The sequence below is a fragment of the Protopterus annectens genome, chromosome 12.part0 (genome assembly GCF_019279795.1).
Source record: "Protopterus annectens isolate FY-2018-M chromosome 12.part0, PAN1.0, whole genome shotgun sequence".
Taxonomy (NCBI): Eukaryota; Metazoa; Chordata; order Ceratodontiformes; family Protopteridae; genus Protopterus; species Protopterus annectens.
In genome coordinates, this window is record NC_056746.1 from 1,509,618,156 (window position 1) to 1,509,635,162 (window position 17,007).

Below are 17,007 nucleotides of genomic sequence, written 5' to 3' on the forward strand. Positions count from 1 at the left end.
ATAAAATCCTTAGATTTGCCCTACTTGCTGATCAAACTTGCCACCTTTGCAGCTTCTAAGTTACCCATTATGAACAGAGCCATTTTTCTGCTCAGCAATCTGATATAAAGAATGCTCCGAATAAAGGAACCAAACCACTGCCTTAGAAGTAGCCAAGAAGATACTATCACCCATCTCTACTCTAGATTCAAATTTGTCACGAGTGAAAAGCCTTCTCTAGACTTGGACCTGCTATGTGGAATTCTTTAAACACCACTAATATTCAAAACAATTAAAAAAAAATATTGCGGCAATGTCCACAAAATGAATCTATGTGCACTTATTTTCATGACACTGGTTAACTATCACAATTTACTAGCGTACTCCTCTTCTACATTTTTGTCCATAATGTATAAATCATTTCTAACCATTGTAATTACACTGCTGCATATTTGCTATACATTTATCTCTCCCTGTAAGTAAATAAGGTTGCAATGTTTGCATGTGCATCACAGCATTCTCTAGGTACTGCAGAAATGTTTTTTTAATATACTTGCACTTTTTCTATACCTTTGTACCCAGGGCACGACTGAAAAAGGCCTGTAGACCAGCCTACCTTCCTGGTTATCAAACTGTAAAATAAAAGAATAAATAAATAAAAATCAGGCATGTTTTCAAACACTCCATTGCCTGATAATTGTTTCCATATAACCTGTTCTTATACTGGATTACACTCAGAAAAATGAGTAAAGAAGTCTGGTAAGTTACAACCTAAGGGGCCAGATTCTGAAAGACTTGCTCGGTGTAAGTGACCACTTACAATGACAAGCAGGTGTTTTGGAGTCTGGCCTTTGGTGTGGTGTAAGTCTGTTTATAGATGGGCCTTATACCAAAGTAAGTGACTTACAGTAAGAGCAAGTCTTTGGGAATCTGGGAAAACTTGCACTGAGAGCAACTCTAGGAATCTGGCCTGAGGTTTTGCTGCATTAGTGTTGGTCTAACTTGCATTCTTATCTGGATTCTTATGTTATCAATCATATATTCTCTTTTATATTACAGTATGTGGGCATATGTGGAAAAGTTCACAATTCAAGTGTTATAATTAAAAATTATTTTATGGGAGGATACGAGCAATGATTTAATATTTTTTCCCCTAAGAATGCTCTCTCCCACTTTTCTATCCTTCTATCATGTTACCTTAAACTATATTAATGATAAGCATTTGCTATTCTAATTCACATTTCCCAAATATTTAATATATTTTAATTTCATATCAATACGCTTAACATTTAAATTTTATTTTGTTTCATTTTTCTTTTACTTTTCAATCTTGAAAGCTTGGTTATGAAATAACATATTTCTTTCAAGATGATTAAAGTAGTGTCTGCAGCCATATGTCTTCTTTTCTCTACATGCTTTTTTTTAAGAATATGTACACATAGGTGTAATGAATGCATTTTAATGCACGACTGCAGTGTAATATTAAGGAGTGTGAGGGTTGCACTGACTTTGCACTTCTGAAAAAAAAAACATTTTAAAAGTTTTTTGATTTTTTTTAAAGATGTATTAGATTTTTTCATGTATTTGAAAACTTTGTACTTGATGTTTTGTGTTTCATGGAACTGTAGTAAACTAATTTTATATACATGTACATATATATATATATATATATATATATATATATATATATATATATATATATAAAATGCAATCTATATTATATCTAATCTAATCTATATTATATATATAATGCAATCTCAGAGTTAGTATATTTAAGTTGCAGGGGGTTGCCCCCCTGCAAAAATGTGTTTTTTGATGTATTCTTTCTTTTTTTTTTATTTCGAGATTCTGCAATCTCGAGGTTTTGAGCATTGGTATTTAGAATGTTGGGATTGTGGAATTTTGAAATTCTATAATGGACCCATATATATATATATATATATATATATATATATATATATATATATATATAGATATATATATATATATATATATATATATATATATATATATATATACAGATATAGATATATATATATATATATATATATATATATATATATATATATATATATATATATATATATATATATATATATATATATATAGGCAGCCATGGTGGTGCAGCGGTTAGCATTGCTGCCTCACAGCAAGAGGTTTTCCAGTTAGATTGTCAGCTGGGGTGCCTTCTGTGTGGAGTCTGCATGTCCTCCCTGTGGTCGTGTGGGTTTCCTCTGGGTGCTCCAGTTTCCTCCCACATCCCAAAGACATGCTGTAAGTGGATTGGACAGTCTAAATTGGCCCTAGGTGTGAGTGCGTGCGTGCATGTGTGTGCCTTCTGTGGAAGGTTGGGCGCTGGGCTGCCAACTCAACACCGTAAAACTTCACTGCCAATCATGAGTGGACAGGTGATCTGCTGTGGTGACCCCTAAATGGGAAAAGCCGAAAGAAGATATATGTGTGTGTGTGTGTGTGTGTGTGTGTGTATATATATATATATATATATATATATATATATATATATATATATATATATATGTATATCTAAAATAGACAGAAAGATGGGTGACATGCAATTATCTTTCACTTTATCTAATCACATCTTGTTGGAAAAATGTTATCCAATGACATCTTGTCAAATGATATTCTGAAATACATTTTACCAGTTATATCTTTCATAATAAGGCAAGTTTATGATTTTTTGATTACTGATATGAGGTTTGTTAAAGATATAGAAGTGTTATTATAATTTGATTTATTGAAGTGTACCATTTTATGCGAGTTGGTAAAACACTTCCACTGTTTTTCCCCTTTCTTCCACTGTAGTGTGACTGTGAAGTTGTATATTGTAAGTTAGGAGAGATTTGCTCTCCAGAATTTAGACAATCAGCTGCTCAGACATGGTCAAAAGGTAGATGAGTCTCAGTCAATATTAGAAACAAGCGTAACTTACATAGGCTAAACAGGGCGATACCCTCAGATGTATCCACATGCAAACCACCATAGGCAAAGTCCCATACCATACCATATGCTAGAAAACTATAGGACATCTTCTGTTTCCTAGAATCCCATAGCTCATACCTAGATCTGAAAACACTCACCATTAAACCAAATGCCCTATTTATGGGAGACTTTAGCTACCCCTCTATAGACTGGGAAACATACACTGCCTAATACTCACAGACACATTTCCTGGACTTAATTAGTATGACTACCCTTGACCAGATAGAGCTCGCACTCACCAGAGGTTGAAACATACTGGACCTGGTATTCAAAACTATGGGACAGTGCTCACCCTCCAGTGTCACAAGCTCTAGTAAGGTCAGACCACAGAGAGATGTCTTCTTCGAAACAGAAATCAACACAGTGACTCCAGCAAGTCCTGTAACAGTTAGGAATAATTGCAAAGCAAACTACATTCTGTTAAGTAATGGCTTGTCAAAATTCAGTGCCCCTTCAACCCCAAGTTTGCACAACCATGGCTGTATAGATGTTACTGTACCTACTAGAAGTAAGTCCAAAACAAACTCTAAAAACAAACCACACTGATGGAATCCAAGTCTTAATAGGGTATATAACAAAAGGAAAAACGTCATAGCTAAAATCAGGAAGAGCAACTTCCATAATGATTGGAGTTTTCTAATTAAACTAAACAGGAAACCAAGTCTAATGCTAAGTCTAACAAGGCCAGTTATGAGGTCAAGTTAGTCTCACAGGCTAAAGACAACCACAAGACCTTCTACAGCTATGTCCAAAACCTCACAGGCAACACAGAGTGTGCCGAACTTGTGGTCAGTGATGCCACCTTCAGCAGAGTGATTTGGTGGCCAACAAATTTAACTCAAACTTCACATCCCCCAGGATATACTTAATAACATACCCTCCCAACTATTAACAGGGAGCAGGTCCTGGTGATATTTGCTAAGGCCAAAAACACAGGCTTAATGGGTAGCAACAATATCCCAGCATGCCTCCTAAATAGCATGAAATATGACATATCAGGACAACTTGAGTAACTTTTCAACTATAGCCTCAAGACGGACTTTGTACCATGTGAATGGAGGACTACAACAGTTCCCTCACTTTACAAGGCTTTGACCATCAACTGATCCCAGAAGCTTCAGGCCTATTAGTCTGACTAGTCTAATAGGCAAAGCCATGGAATGAATTATTATGGAAGTGATCAACAAAGACAAAGGCAACCTTAAGATGCTAGACTTAACCCAGTATGTCTTTGTCAAGGGAAGGTCATGCCTGCTAAACCTAGTCGATTTCTTTGAGAGGGTTACCAAGGCAATGGATGAGCAGAAAATGGTGATTACCACCTACCTGGACCTGGCTAAGGCATTTGGTATAATACCCTTTGATGTCCCTCCTCTGGGCCAGGGATCAAGGAGCCTCATTCCTCAGCACTGACACTGGTGGGCAATGTTTACTTAGAACAAAAATAGATACACACAGTATTTTCAGATGCAGCTGTCTGCACCAAGCACAATTTTCCTTAAGAGCACACTCCATTCTGGCGCTGGACTTTCTCCTCAGGCCCCAAGTAAGACTGCACCTTTCTCTCTGCAGAAATCAGTGCTCTATGTCCCTGTTTCTGTACCTCACACACACACACACACACACACACACACACACCCACCCACCCACCCACCCCTGGGAAAGTCTGGCACAGATTAACCCACTATGACACCTCTACCAAGACTATAAGGTAGATTCACTGCCACCAGCCAGCTACTTTAAGGCTCTCACCAGAGTACCCAGTTACTCTTAGTAAAATTAATACTTATATAAATGGTAATGTTAACCAATTGGCATGACTTTCAGAAGTGTGATACTACAGTGCCACTAAATAAATGCAAGTACTCTCAAGGGTTAAAATATTTTCTAAAAGACCAGCCACAACAAATAATAAAAAAAACATGAGAATACTGAGCATCTATTTATAATAAACACACCAGAGTTTAAATTCATGGGAAATATAAACAGTAACATACAGGGAAAGACTCAGACACATACAGAAAAACAATATGTTTAGCCTATCTCACTATATTTTCCTAACTAACTGAAGAATTACTGTTCCCTAGTTAAGTTACTTACTAATGCAAGGCAAAATGAAATGGGTGAGTGGTCTTGTCATTTTCAAAACAGATTGCTGTGTGTCATCTGTCACATCTCTCACTAGTATCTAAATACAATTTCAGTGCTGGCTACAGAATGACATATCTGGTCACCTATGCTAACCCCCCCCCCCCTGGACCAGAAGCTGAGCCAGGGTCTAGCAGAGATATGTCACAATACATACCTAGAACTTTGCTAAGGCTTATTTCAGCATCTGGGGACTGTAAAATGATTCCAACCCTTTCATCTTTCCTGCAGAGACTAACCAACCATTCTCTGGCACCCCAGGGTAGCAATTAGTTCACCACTAAGGACAATAGGAGCAGGATCCCAGCCCAGACATTGTCTCTTTGCTGTATTCAGGCCTCAGAGATACAATCTTTATAGCCAAAACTAAGTACTTTAATTTCAGGCTATTTTTCTTAAGGTTAGCTGGGCTGAGCTTAACCCCTTCCCTTCCAGCATCTTCTATTAACATATATACATTGTATCAGTTACAATACAGTGTGAAATGCATTTATATTTCTTTTCTGTTCAGCAGGATCCACTGTTGATACATTTTTTTGCACAAGCAACTTTATAAATACATATTTAATACAAGCATCTGAACAAATCAGTTTGTTATTCAAATAACATAAAATTCTTTACAAAAATCCAGCTAGATTTGCTGGCATATGTTACACATGCACTGCCCTACTCTCACTGGCATAGATGGCAGTACCTCACATTTATCACATACCCCACTCAGATATAGTTGACAAACTCACTAAATTGGGCATAAACCTCTACATAACTCACTGTTTTGCCAGCTGGCTCACAGACAAGACCCAGGAGTTCAGGAGTGATGATACAACCTCCACTAAGAGACTGGTCACCAGTGGGGGTACCTCAGGGCTCTGTGCTGGAACCACTTCTATTTGACATCTACTTCTTGGAGGTAAAAGCTAATGTCAAATGCCTTTGTATGACCAAGTTCACAGATGACTGCAAGTTCCTCCATGACAGAAACATTTTACAAGTCCGTCTAACACAGCAAAATAACATACGCGAAAGTCACAGACTAAAACTCATAGGATCATAGGAGGTTACTAGGCTAATGGCCCTGGGACCCTTACAAGCCTAGCCAAGAGTTTATCCCCAAAAAAGAAACCTCAGTCAGCACCTGTTTTGGGACAAATTTGTGGTTTCCCATCCACTCATCAAAGTTGTGCTTGAAGAGGGTCAGCAATGTACTTTGATGTGTATGGGGAGTCTATTCGAGAGGCAGGGCAGCCTCTGGGAGACAAACCTGTCTCTCCAGCAGGTTTTGTTAATGCTGCATAATAAATTTAGGCCTTTCGATCGGGTAATGCATAAGAAGTTAGACTTATGGATACAGAGCATCTCTAGTAGAGCCGGGTCTGAGACTGCTTTGTAGGCGAGACACAGATCCCCTCTGAGTAATCTGTATGATACCTAGCACAATGATAGTGATTTGAGCCTGTCCACATAGGACAGGTGTTGGTGGCCATGGATTCTCTTTGTGAGGTATTTCTGTGGTCTTTCCAGTTGGTGCAGGTATTTGGAGAGGTACATAAGAAAAGGGCGTTGTACTCAATTATTGGCCTAATAAGGTATGAGTACAGAGAGGTAATACCCTCCTTTTTTCTAGATTCAATCCCTTTATTTATGTGATGAACCAAGTAAAAGGCTTTTCTGACCACCACTGCTGCTACATGATGGTCGAATGTGAGATTGTTGTCAACCTGGGTACCCAGGTCTCTCACCACAGGTTGTGTGTTTAGGGGGTTCCTGTTGATGTGGTAATCAGTACGGGCCGTGTTTATGCCAAATGATATGATAATACATTTTTTTATGTTTAACTTAAGGCCATGACTTTGGCACCAGTCATTTGTTACTGTGAGATGTTCTTGTAGTATGTTAACATCATTTGAGGAGTCAATGACAGCACCTAACTTACAGTCATCCACAAACTTGGTTAGCCACAGGCCTTTTGTCTTTGCCTGGACCCCTGAGAAGTAAATGTCAAACAGTAGGGGTCCCAGGAAAGTTCCCTGGGGAACACCACTAGTGACAGGTCTGCTGTCAGAGGTGGAGGCACCTGTTTTGACCTTGTGGGTCCTATCGATGAGCCAGTTGGCCAACCACCTGATGAGATAGGGATTTACACCAAGTTGTGTTAGCTTTTCAATGATGCCTGAATGGGGAATTGTGTCAAAGGCTTTGGCCAAGTCAAGGTAAGCTGTATGTACTGACTTTCCCTCATCCAGTGCCTTGGTGACAGTCTCAAAAAAGGCAACCAAGTTCAACAGGAAGATCTACCCTTGATGAATCCGAACTGCATGGGGGTCAAGTACTTGGAGATTGCCTATGTCACTGTTTATGAGGTCAATAATAATATGCTCCATGGCCTTACAGATCAGACTTGTCAAGCTAATAAGGCGATAGTTTCTAGGATCCGTAGACACCACCTTTGTGCAAGGGGATGACAGTAGCAGTTCTCCACTCTGTTGGAATGAAGCTTGTACTTAGGCTGTGGTTGAATAGGGTGCTCAATGATGAGGCTAGTTCTTGCTGGTGCAGAATACAGCCTGGGATACTATCAGTTCCCATGGAAGCTGTGTTCTTTCCCTTGGATATGGCCTTTAACACTTGAGCTATGTAGATGTGAGGTGCAAGACAAGTATCTGGGATTTTGAATGGGCCTTTGGGGAGGGAAGGGTGTGGGTGAAGTTTGGGTTGAACTTATCTGCTAGCAGGTTGGCGAAGTCAACAGGATCAGTGTAAGTGGTACCATTAAAAACTATTTCAGAACAAACCTGTGTTTTGCCATGGAGGTTCCTGATGCAACTGAAGAAGGTTATGTGGTTACCCTTTGTTTCGGAGTTTAGTTTCAATTCATAATTGGCTTTGGAGGTTTTCACTAGTGATCTAATTTTCTTGTTGATGCTAAGGAGGGAGTTTTTCCAATTGGGAATTTGTGGCTTTTTACCCTTGGACAACAGTTTCTTCCTTTTGTTGTAAAGCCTGTTGACAAAGGATGTCCACTAGATAGGTTTTGTTTCCTTGAGGAGCAGGATTTAGTTATGTTGGGTATGGCTGAGTCATGCAGTTGTAGAGGTGTTTGTATAATGCATTGGTGTACTGTTCAGCATAGTTGTTTGCATCCTGTAAGGGGTCATTGGTATGATGCTACTAATAGCCTCCCTTAGAAGGTTGTAGTCAGCCTTTGAGAAGGTTTTAGCCTGGTTACGGCTGGGGAGGTTGGACAGGATAGAAATTTTGAATGAGACAGACCGATGGTCTGATCTCACCAGGGAAGAACTTACTATGGGGCTTATGCAGCGGTTGTCCATGTTGGTGAAAACCTAGTCTAGAATTTTATCTCCCCTTGTGGGAGATGAGATGAGCTGGTCTACTGTGTTAGAACTGATGAAGTCAAGGAATCATTGGGTGAGTGCATTAGTGCAGGAATAGTTCACCCAGTCTATGATGGGGTAGTTGAAGTCACCAAGGATCAGGGTGTTTTGGGATACTTTGATAGATTTAAGTAGGTCCAGGTAGAAGGAGTGGGTGTCCTGAGTCATGGAAGGGGGGTCTATAGCTTACTATAACTTGGATGGGTGTCTTGCCAATTGTCATTTGCACCTGGAGTAGTTCTAGTGCATCATGCTGGCAAACCAGTATGGAGGTGTGCTTGTCTTTAATAAAAATAGAGACTCCACCACCCTTAGTCTTCCTGACCTCATTTTGGGGTCAGAATGTGTGGAATGAGGTATAGCCTGGTAAGGCAGGGATGCTCTCTGCAGCCTTGAGCCAAGTTTCTATGACTGCACAGGTGTTGGAATCTTCCAGTACAAGGAGAGCCTCCAGTGAGTGCATTTTCAGGTTAAGGCTCATAGCATTAAGCAGCATGACCTTCAGTTTGCTTTTGACAGATCCTTTATGTTGGAAGACGTGTCTTTGGGACATTGCCTAAAAAAGGCACAATGGGGGATGCAGGAGCCTTGGACAGAATCTGGAATCCCAGGGGTGACAAACGAAAGCCATCTCTGGCAAAGCATTGAGGCCTGTCAACCATGTCATCCCAGGCAGACAGATACTAGATCCCCTTGGAATGACACCAGAAACTAAGCCAGTTGTTGAAGCCAATTATTTTTGTTGGTATTGTGGTATCATTCTTGGTGAAGGTAGGATGCTGCTTAGGGCTAGAGTCATACTTGCATGGAACACATACTCTGAAAGCTCAGTGATGTCTCTCTTCATATAGTCCAGGGAGGTACATCTCAAGTCATTCACACTAAAATGGATGATTACAGAGTCATACTTGTACCTGTTGTGGACATTCTTAAGTGTGTGCATGATGTGGTGGATTCTGGCACCAGACAGACAACTGACCATGATCTTCTTGTTGAGCCTGGTGAGGGGGATATCAGTGTCTCTCACAACTGAGTTGTCAATGATTAGTATGTTTGGTTTATTGTTATGCCTTATGGACTGTATGAGTTTATAGTTATGCCTTATGGGCTGTGTTTGTGAGACACTGGTGTGTTGTTTGCTGTCTGTGATGTGCTTGGTGTTGTGTGTAGAATGTTTGTGTATTTTTGAGGTCTCTGCTGTTTAGGTAGTTTTTTATTGAGGACCTCTGCATAGGTAGGTGTGTGTTGTGCTTGGCTATGAGATGGGTGGCGTGGTGTTTGTGCTAGCAATCTCCTCATTGTCAGGAGTAGCATGAGAGAGCATGGATTCCAGGTTACTGATGTAGATGCATTTCTTGCAAGTAGAAGAATCATGTGCTAGGATCAGAGGGTTGTCAGTGAACATGAGGCATTTGCTACACTGTCTCAATATGCCCATGTTGACTAGGCTGGAAGGCGAAACTGATGGGAAGTGTCCCGACATAGTGTTCTGAAACTTGAATGGACTAATGAAAAGACAGTTTTGATAAGGGTTTGTCCACAACAGTGTAGACCACAAAAAAACTTTTTAAATGTAAAATAACTGGCCTGAAGCCCAGTTGCTAAAACCAAAACTAAGAGGCTTAGAATAACAGACAAATTTAATCAGGCTACTAACAAGCAGTAATAAATGCAGCAGAATAAAAACACTTGAACACTTAAGAGCAAGCAACAAGGCAAAATAAGGTAAAGTAGGAAGAACACAATTACAGTAAAAACAGCTAAACAAAGTGTAATTGTTTTTCTTTTAGTGGAGAGGGGGGAAACAGAAGATAATTCAAGATTAAGAAAGTAAGGGGGTTGGCCTTCCCAAATGCTGTCTCTGTACACAGTAGAATCAGCTGATGAGATGGGATTGGGAGGAGTGTCCAAAATCAAACAAGCAAGGGGGCAGTCCTTCCCAAATGTTCACACTGTACTCAGTAGAGTGAGCAAAAGAGATAGGACTGGGAGGAATGTCCAAAATCAGATTTACAGCAGGGACGAGCAATTCCAAAGCTACCAAGTTTAAAATGCAGACAAAGAGACCAGCAATATCAAGCAAATAAATAAATGTAGCACAATTTTGTTAGCTATCACTGAAACAGATCAAGTGCAAAAAAAGTATACTTGTATAAGCTTTGTGTATCCAGATGTTTATAGAATCAGTCACAACCGGGCTACAAATAGCATCTAGGATACTGATATAGTCTCACAGAAAGAAATGCACTATTGTGCCTTTTGAGAAAACTGCCACCCAGGGTAGTTACTCCATTGATAAGACACTCCTAAGAGATGACCTGGTAATCTGGCCTTTGACCAACATGTGGCCAAGGTAGCAAGAAACTCATGCTATGTAGCCCAACTTATAAGTAAGAGTGTGGCATCCAGGTCCATGGAAAACATAGTGCCACTTTAGTCAGACTAATCAGACCTATAATTGAGTATAATTTTCCCTTCATTATATATCTGGCCAAACTTGTACAACAGTTGGAACACCCACAAAGTTTTCTTACCAGGAGACTCCAGGGTATAAACACATTGTCCTGTACAGACTGCCTTAAAGCCCTATCTCTATAGTCGGTCTCCTACAGGTTACTGAGAGCAATCTATGCATGGCTTAGAAGGCATCCTTGGATCCAGCTACATCTGGAAAACAAAGAGCATCCAAACCATAAGATCCAAGGATTTACATTTTGCTTGTGTCGTAAATAAGACATGTTGACAAAACAGATGTGTTTCAGTAAGATCCCCATGCATTGGAACAGGCTCCCCATCATGTGAAACAGAGTCCATCCTTAACCCTGATTAAGTGTATCTTTGACCAGTGGATGGGAAATCTGAAATTCACTAAGGGTCTGGCCTCCATATATCTTTAAAAAAATAAGTCTCCTTGGCATTGTACAAGCCTTTTATCTTTAAATTATTTGACTGTAAATGTCATGTATAACAAAAGAAGGAAGCTACTGCACGTCAGAGCGAAATCCCATGAAGGGAAGACATCTCTGATCATCATTAGCAGAAAACTACGTTCTCTCATAAAAACATCCAAGGCAAACTTTGAGAGAAAAATCGCTAAGGACACTAAAGATAACCACAAAGCCTTCTAAAGCTATGTTAGAAACCTAGGCGGAAACCCTCAGATATGCTCAGAGTTGGTTCACAACAACAAAAAATACACTGAACCCACAGATATTGCTAACATTCTGGCTGACAGGTTCAGTGCAAATTTCTCGCCTCCTTCACCCCCAAAAGAAGAAATACTTATTCCAGCTGAATGTAATCTCCCTGTCATCTCAGATGTCCAAGTGAGAGCCGCCCTAAACAAAGCAAAAAACACAGCATCAATGGGACCTAACAGTATCCCTGGGTGCGTGTTACGTGAACTCCAAGAGGAGCTAAACCCACACATAAAAATGCTATTTAACCTTAGCCTTACTTCGGGATATGTACCTGAACACTGGCGTACAGCAACAGTGGTCCCACTCCACAAGGGGGGTGCCTCTACAGACCCTGGAAACTACCGCCCCATAAGCTTGACTAGTCTGGTCTGCAAAGCTATGGAAAGAATCATTATGGAACTCATAAACGGAGACATAGGGAACCTACAGACGCTTGACCCCACCCAGTTCGGCTTTGTAAAGGGCAGATCCTGCCTTTTAAACCTGGTTGACTTTTTCGAAACAGTCACTATAGCCATTGATGAGGGCAAAGCAGTCCATACAGCATACCTGGACTTGGCTAAGGCCTTCGACACAATACCCCACTCAGGCATCATAGATAAGCTAAACAGCTTAAAAGTAAACCCTTATGTCACTAGATGGGTTGCAAACTGGCTAAAGGACAGAACCCATAAAGTTAAAATCACTGGAGCAATGTCTGACTCAAAGCCAGTCACAAGTGGTGTCCCACAGGGATCTGTCCTGGGACCCCTCTTGTTCGGCATTTATTTCTCAGATGTTAAAGCAAACATGGGAGGGCTGTGGCTGACAAAGTTCGCAGATGACTGCAAACTAGGCGCCATAGTCGATACACCAACAGATACACACATCCTACAAAAGGCCTCACTGAAGCGGACAACTGGTGCTGTAGTCACGGCCTTAAACTAAATGCCAAAAATGTATAGTCATCCCTTTTGGAAAAAAACAAAGTACCCACAAATTATCACATAGACAGCAACCCACTGAGTACAGAAAAAGTAATCAGAGACCTAGGGACCCAAGTAGACAGTGACCTCTCATTTGACACCCACGTTGCCAAAGTGGTTAGAAAAATATTCTACCTTGCACACCTCATCATGAAGGGTTTCACATCCAGATCCAAGGATGTCATTGTACCCCTATATTCCTCCCTCATCAGACCCATGATTGAGTACAATGCCCCATTTGGTATGTACCTCACCTGGCACTTGCAACAGCTGGAGAGACCACAAAAGTACCTCACCAAAAGGATCAAGGGTCTCCAACATATGTCTTATTCTGCCAGACTAAAGAAACTTCAGCTCTATTCAGTTGCATACCGCCTGCTCAGAGGTGATCTCTGCCTGACGTACAAGGCCATGTCCAACCAGGATTTGATGGACATGTTCCACCTCAAAAAATCCAAATCCATCAGGACCACGAGAGCTAAAGACTTAAACCTCGGCACAAGTATGAATAGGACATGCTGGAGGGATAGATTCATAACCCAAAGGCTTCCCATGCTTTGGAACAGGATCCCAGTTCGTATTAGGCAGAGCCCCTCACTGACTCTCTTCAAGAGAAATCTTGATGAGTGGATGGGAGATCGTAAGTTTACCCCAGGGGTCACATCTGTGTCACTGCTAGACAGGGGCACAGTAAACTAATTCTATTATATAGGGGACCTTCACTGTGTCACTACTAGACAGAGGCACAGTATTCTTGATTTATTCTGTACATTTTTGTACCATTTCATGGGGTGGCAAAAGCCACATCACTATGACTATGCTTACAAATGCCCCAGGGCAGATAGCCTAGTACTATACTATGAAACTATGAAACTATATATCATTTTTTTTTAGAAACACTTGGAATAACTACATAGTGCGAATAGAAGCTCAGGGCAAGAAGCATTCCAAAGGAACTGTACTTTACGAATAAACTATTTTGAAGTAATTGCAATTTACGAATAACCTGTTTCAAAGTAATTATACTTTGCGAATGAACTGGGCAAAAGAAGCTCAGAGTGAAAAACACTTTGAAATAACTGCACTTTGTGAATAACAGTACACAGCACACTGAAATTTCCCAAAATGGCTGCACTTTGCCAAATACTTTGTACAGTGCAAGAAACACTCTATAATGGCGACACTCTGTGAATAGATACACCCATGCACAAGAAGCTTTTTTGAAATGTCTGTATTTGACTGCACTTTACAAAATAGTTACACTTTGCACACAACAAGCTCTTCGGAACAAATGCACAGTAATAAACACACACTGTAAGCACTTTTACACACTTTGAGATACTTTGAATTACTCTTGCTATGCTACTCAAGGCTGCAGTCAATGCAAAGTAGTAATTTGCCAAAACACATGCAGTTGCCTTGCTTTATTTATGCTCAGTGTGCCCTTTTCTGCCCTTTCTGTTATATTCGTTTTGCTCATTTAGTCTCTTTTCATGCTCATTATACTTTCTTGTGCTCGTTTTAACTCTAGACATGCTCATTTTACTTTAAACATGCTTGTTTTACAATTCTGAGGTAGTTCTATGATGCTTATTTTATCAGATAACCTTGTTTCAAACATTTTGTTTGATTAATGAGCTTTCTACGCTTCTCTTTTGCTTAATAAATGTTTCTGTGCTATTCGTTTGCTTAGTACTATGTTTTGTGCCCTTTTAATGCTCCGTTTTATCTCTTTTAATAAATATTTTGTGCGTATTTTCTTTACCTTTAGCTTGCTTCTGGCCCTTTTTTTGCTCTCAGTTTGCCCTCATCCTTACCTCTGCACCTTGTGGCATTGAAGAGTTGTCTTCACCATCCCAGTCCTGCCACCATGTCGCTTGCCAGGTCAGGAAGAAACAGGCAAACGTTGTGGGTTCTTGCTCAAGCACCTTTATTCTATACAAGCACATCATAAATGAAGCTAAGTAACTTTAACTTATAAATGAACTAGCTATCATGCACATAGATGTTAACACTCTGGCTGCACCTACAAAATGGCACTGAAGATAACGTGCTTGGAATTTATACACACACACACACACACACACACACACACACACACACACACACACACACACACAGGCTTTAGAAATACTTTTTAAAGGTACAGCACACCTGGTATTCTATGGCTAATATTATGAAAGGACAAGAAATACCTGACGCAACTGCACTGTTTATTCTTGGCAGATATTTGAAAGATATGAGAATTACTCTCTACATCCTACTTAGACACCAGCTGCAGACTAATATATGTCTTGGTGAACAATCCAACAGCAAATCCCATTGCAATAGAAGCTAATTTTGAGTTCGATACAGTGATAGTGAAATCTTTCTGTGATTTAGAGTGAGCTGTATATATCAAAGTTGAATTTTTAGAAGGTATTGTGTAAAACATCAAAATGATGGAAGAGGTGAGGCCACTGCCAAATGGTTTAATGCTGTTGTAGGAACTCTGTTCCACTGATACGGAAGTATGCTCATGTGAAGTAAATGGTGATTATCTTCTGCTGTCTTGTACAATAAGAAGTTTAGAACAGCTTAGGGAAGTTTGCAAAGTTACTCTTGAAAACTTGTCTAACATGACAGAAGCCAAAGTGGAGCATGGTAATAATTTACCCTTCTCAGATTTCCAGAGCCAGCTCAAACAAGCTATTTGACATGCAGTTGTGAGACAGAAAAAGAGAGAAAAACTGAGTGAAATATTTCATTAGTTTTCAGATGTGTTTGCAAGAGATGCTTATGATTGTGGGGGTAAATGACCTTCAGTTTACTCGGGTACCCAGTGATGCTAGTAAGGGCCCATTGTATGTACGTCAGTGCAGGATCCCACTGGCATCCTATGAGCATATCCATGAGATTCTGGATACCCTAATGGAGAGGAGGATTATAAGGCAAGTAAACTCTGTGTACAACTGCCCTATATGGCCTGTTATCAACCCCACAAGTACGTGGAGGCTCACTACAGACTATCAACAGCTAGATTCGCAGGTGCCTTTATCTCGTTGGCCCATGTTATATCTAGATCAAAGCTTGGCTGGGGTTGAAGGTACAAAATATTTCACAACAAAGGCTATTGCAATTGGATTCTGGGTGCTGAAGGTTCATCCCCAAGATCAGTACAAACTAGCTTTCACATTTGGCAGAAAACAATACACCTGGAATAGGTATCATTTTGCATACCAGAGCTCCCTTGCAGATTTCAATATCTACTTGCACAAGGCCAATCCTAATGCAGAAAGTAGAGTGAATTTGATTTACTTGGATGATTTACTAATAAAAAACAAAGCTTTTTAGGATTATCTTGCTGAAGTGACTTATGTGTTAAACAAGCTAAAAAGTGCTGAGACCAGATTGTCCCTCACAAAAGTTAAGTGGCTCAGAACCAAGGTCAACAACCTATGTATGAAATTGGACCACGTGCTACACCCTCAAAACAGCAATACAACATATCAACCCTCCAAAAAACAAAACTGAGTGGGAGCTAAGAAGCTTCCTGGGGATATGCAGTTACTCTAGACAGTATATTCAGGACTATGCAGAAGTGGTATATCCCTTCATCGTGGTGTTACACTAGTCACAATGTTGGGTCTGGAGGGAAGAAGCAATGCAGGCTTTACAGGGTAGCTTGAATCAGCCTCAAGCCTGGCATATCCACAGATGGGTAAAGATTTCTATTTAGAAACAAGGCAGACTGACAAGTGTAATCAAAGGTATGATTCTGATCACTGTGTTATAGCTTATGTTATCAAGACAAAGTGAGGTAGAAAAAAGTTCTCTGAGAGTGAAAAGCTCTCTTCTCTACTGTATGGGCAGTGCAGAGATTCAGAAACTATATTTTGTGCTAAGAAGATTGTTGTACAGAGAGATCCATCATCAGCCCATGGCCCTCCTGTGAAACCTGAAACTAAGAGATGGTAATGTGTCTAGCAGCTGAATTGTGGCTTAGTCCTCCAAGATAAACCTTTGAAATAAAATATACCAAAAACAAAACTTGCCCAGTTGCCCTAGGACTGACAGATCTGCAAATGCATGACTGAGCAGAGTCTGAAGAATCTATGCAACCACATCAGCAGGGCTCACCTTTAAACCTTGTTATGCAACCAAACAGACACTGTCATTATAATGAAAGTAAGTGTATAGATCATCCTGTGTGTACACTGAATGCTACTCTTTTATTCAAGTTTGAAATGAGTATTGTGGCTTGGGTGAAGTATGGCATGATAAACTGTGCCCTCCTCTCGAGTACCAGCTTGGACATATGACTAACCAATATGCCGAGTT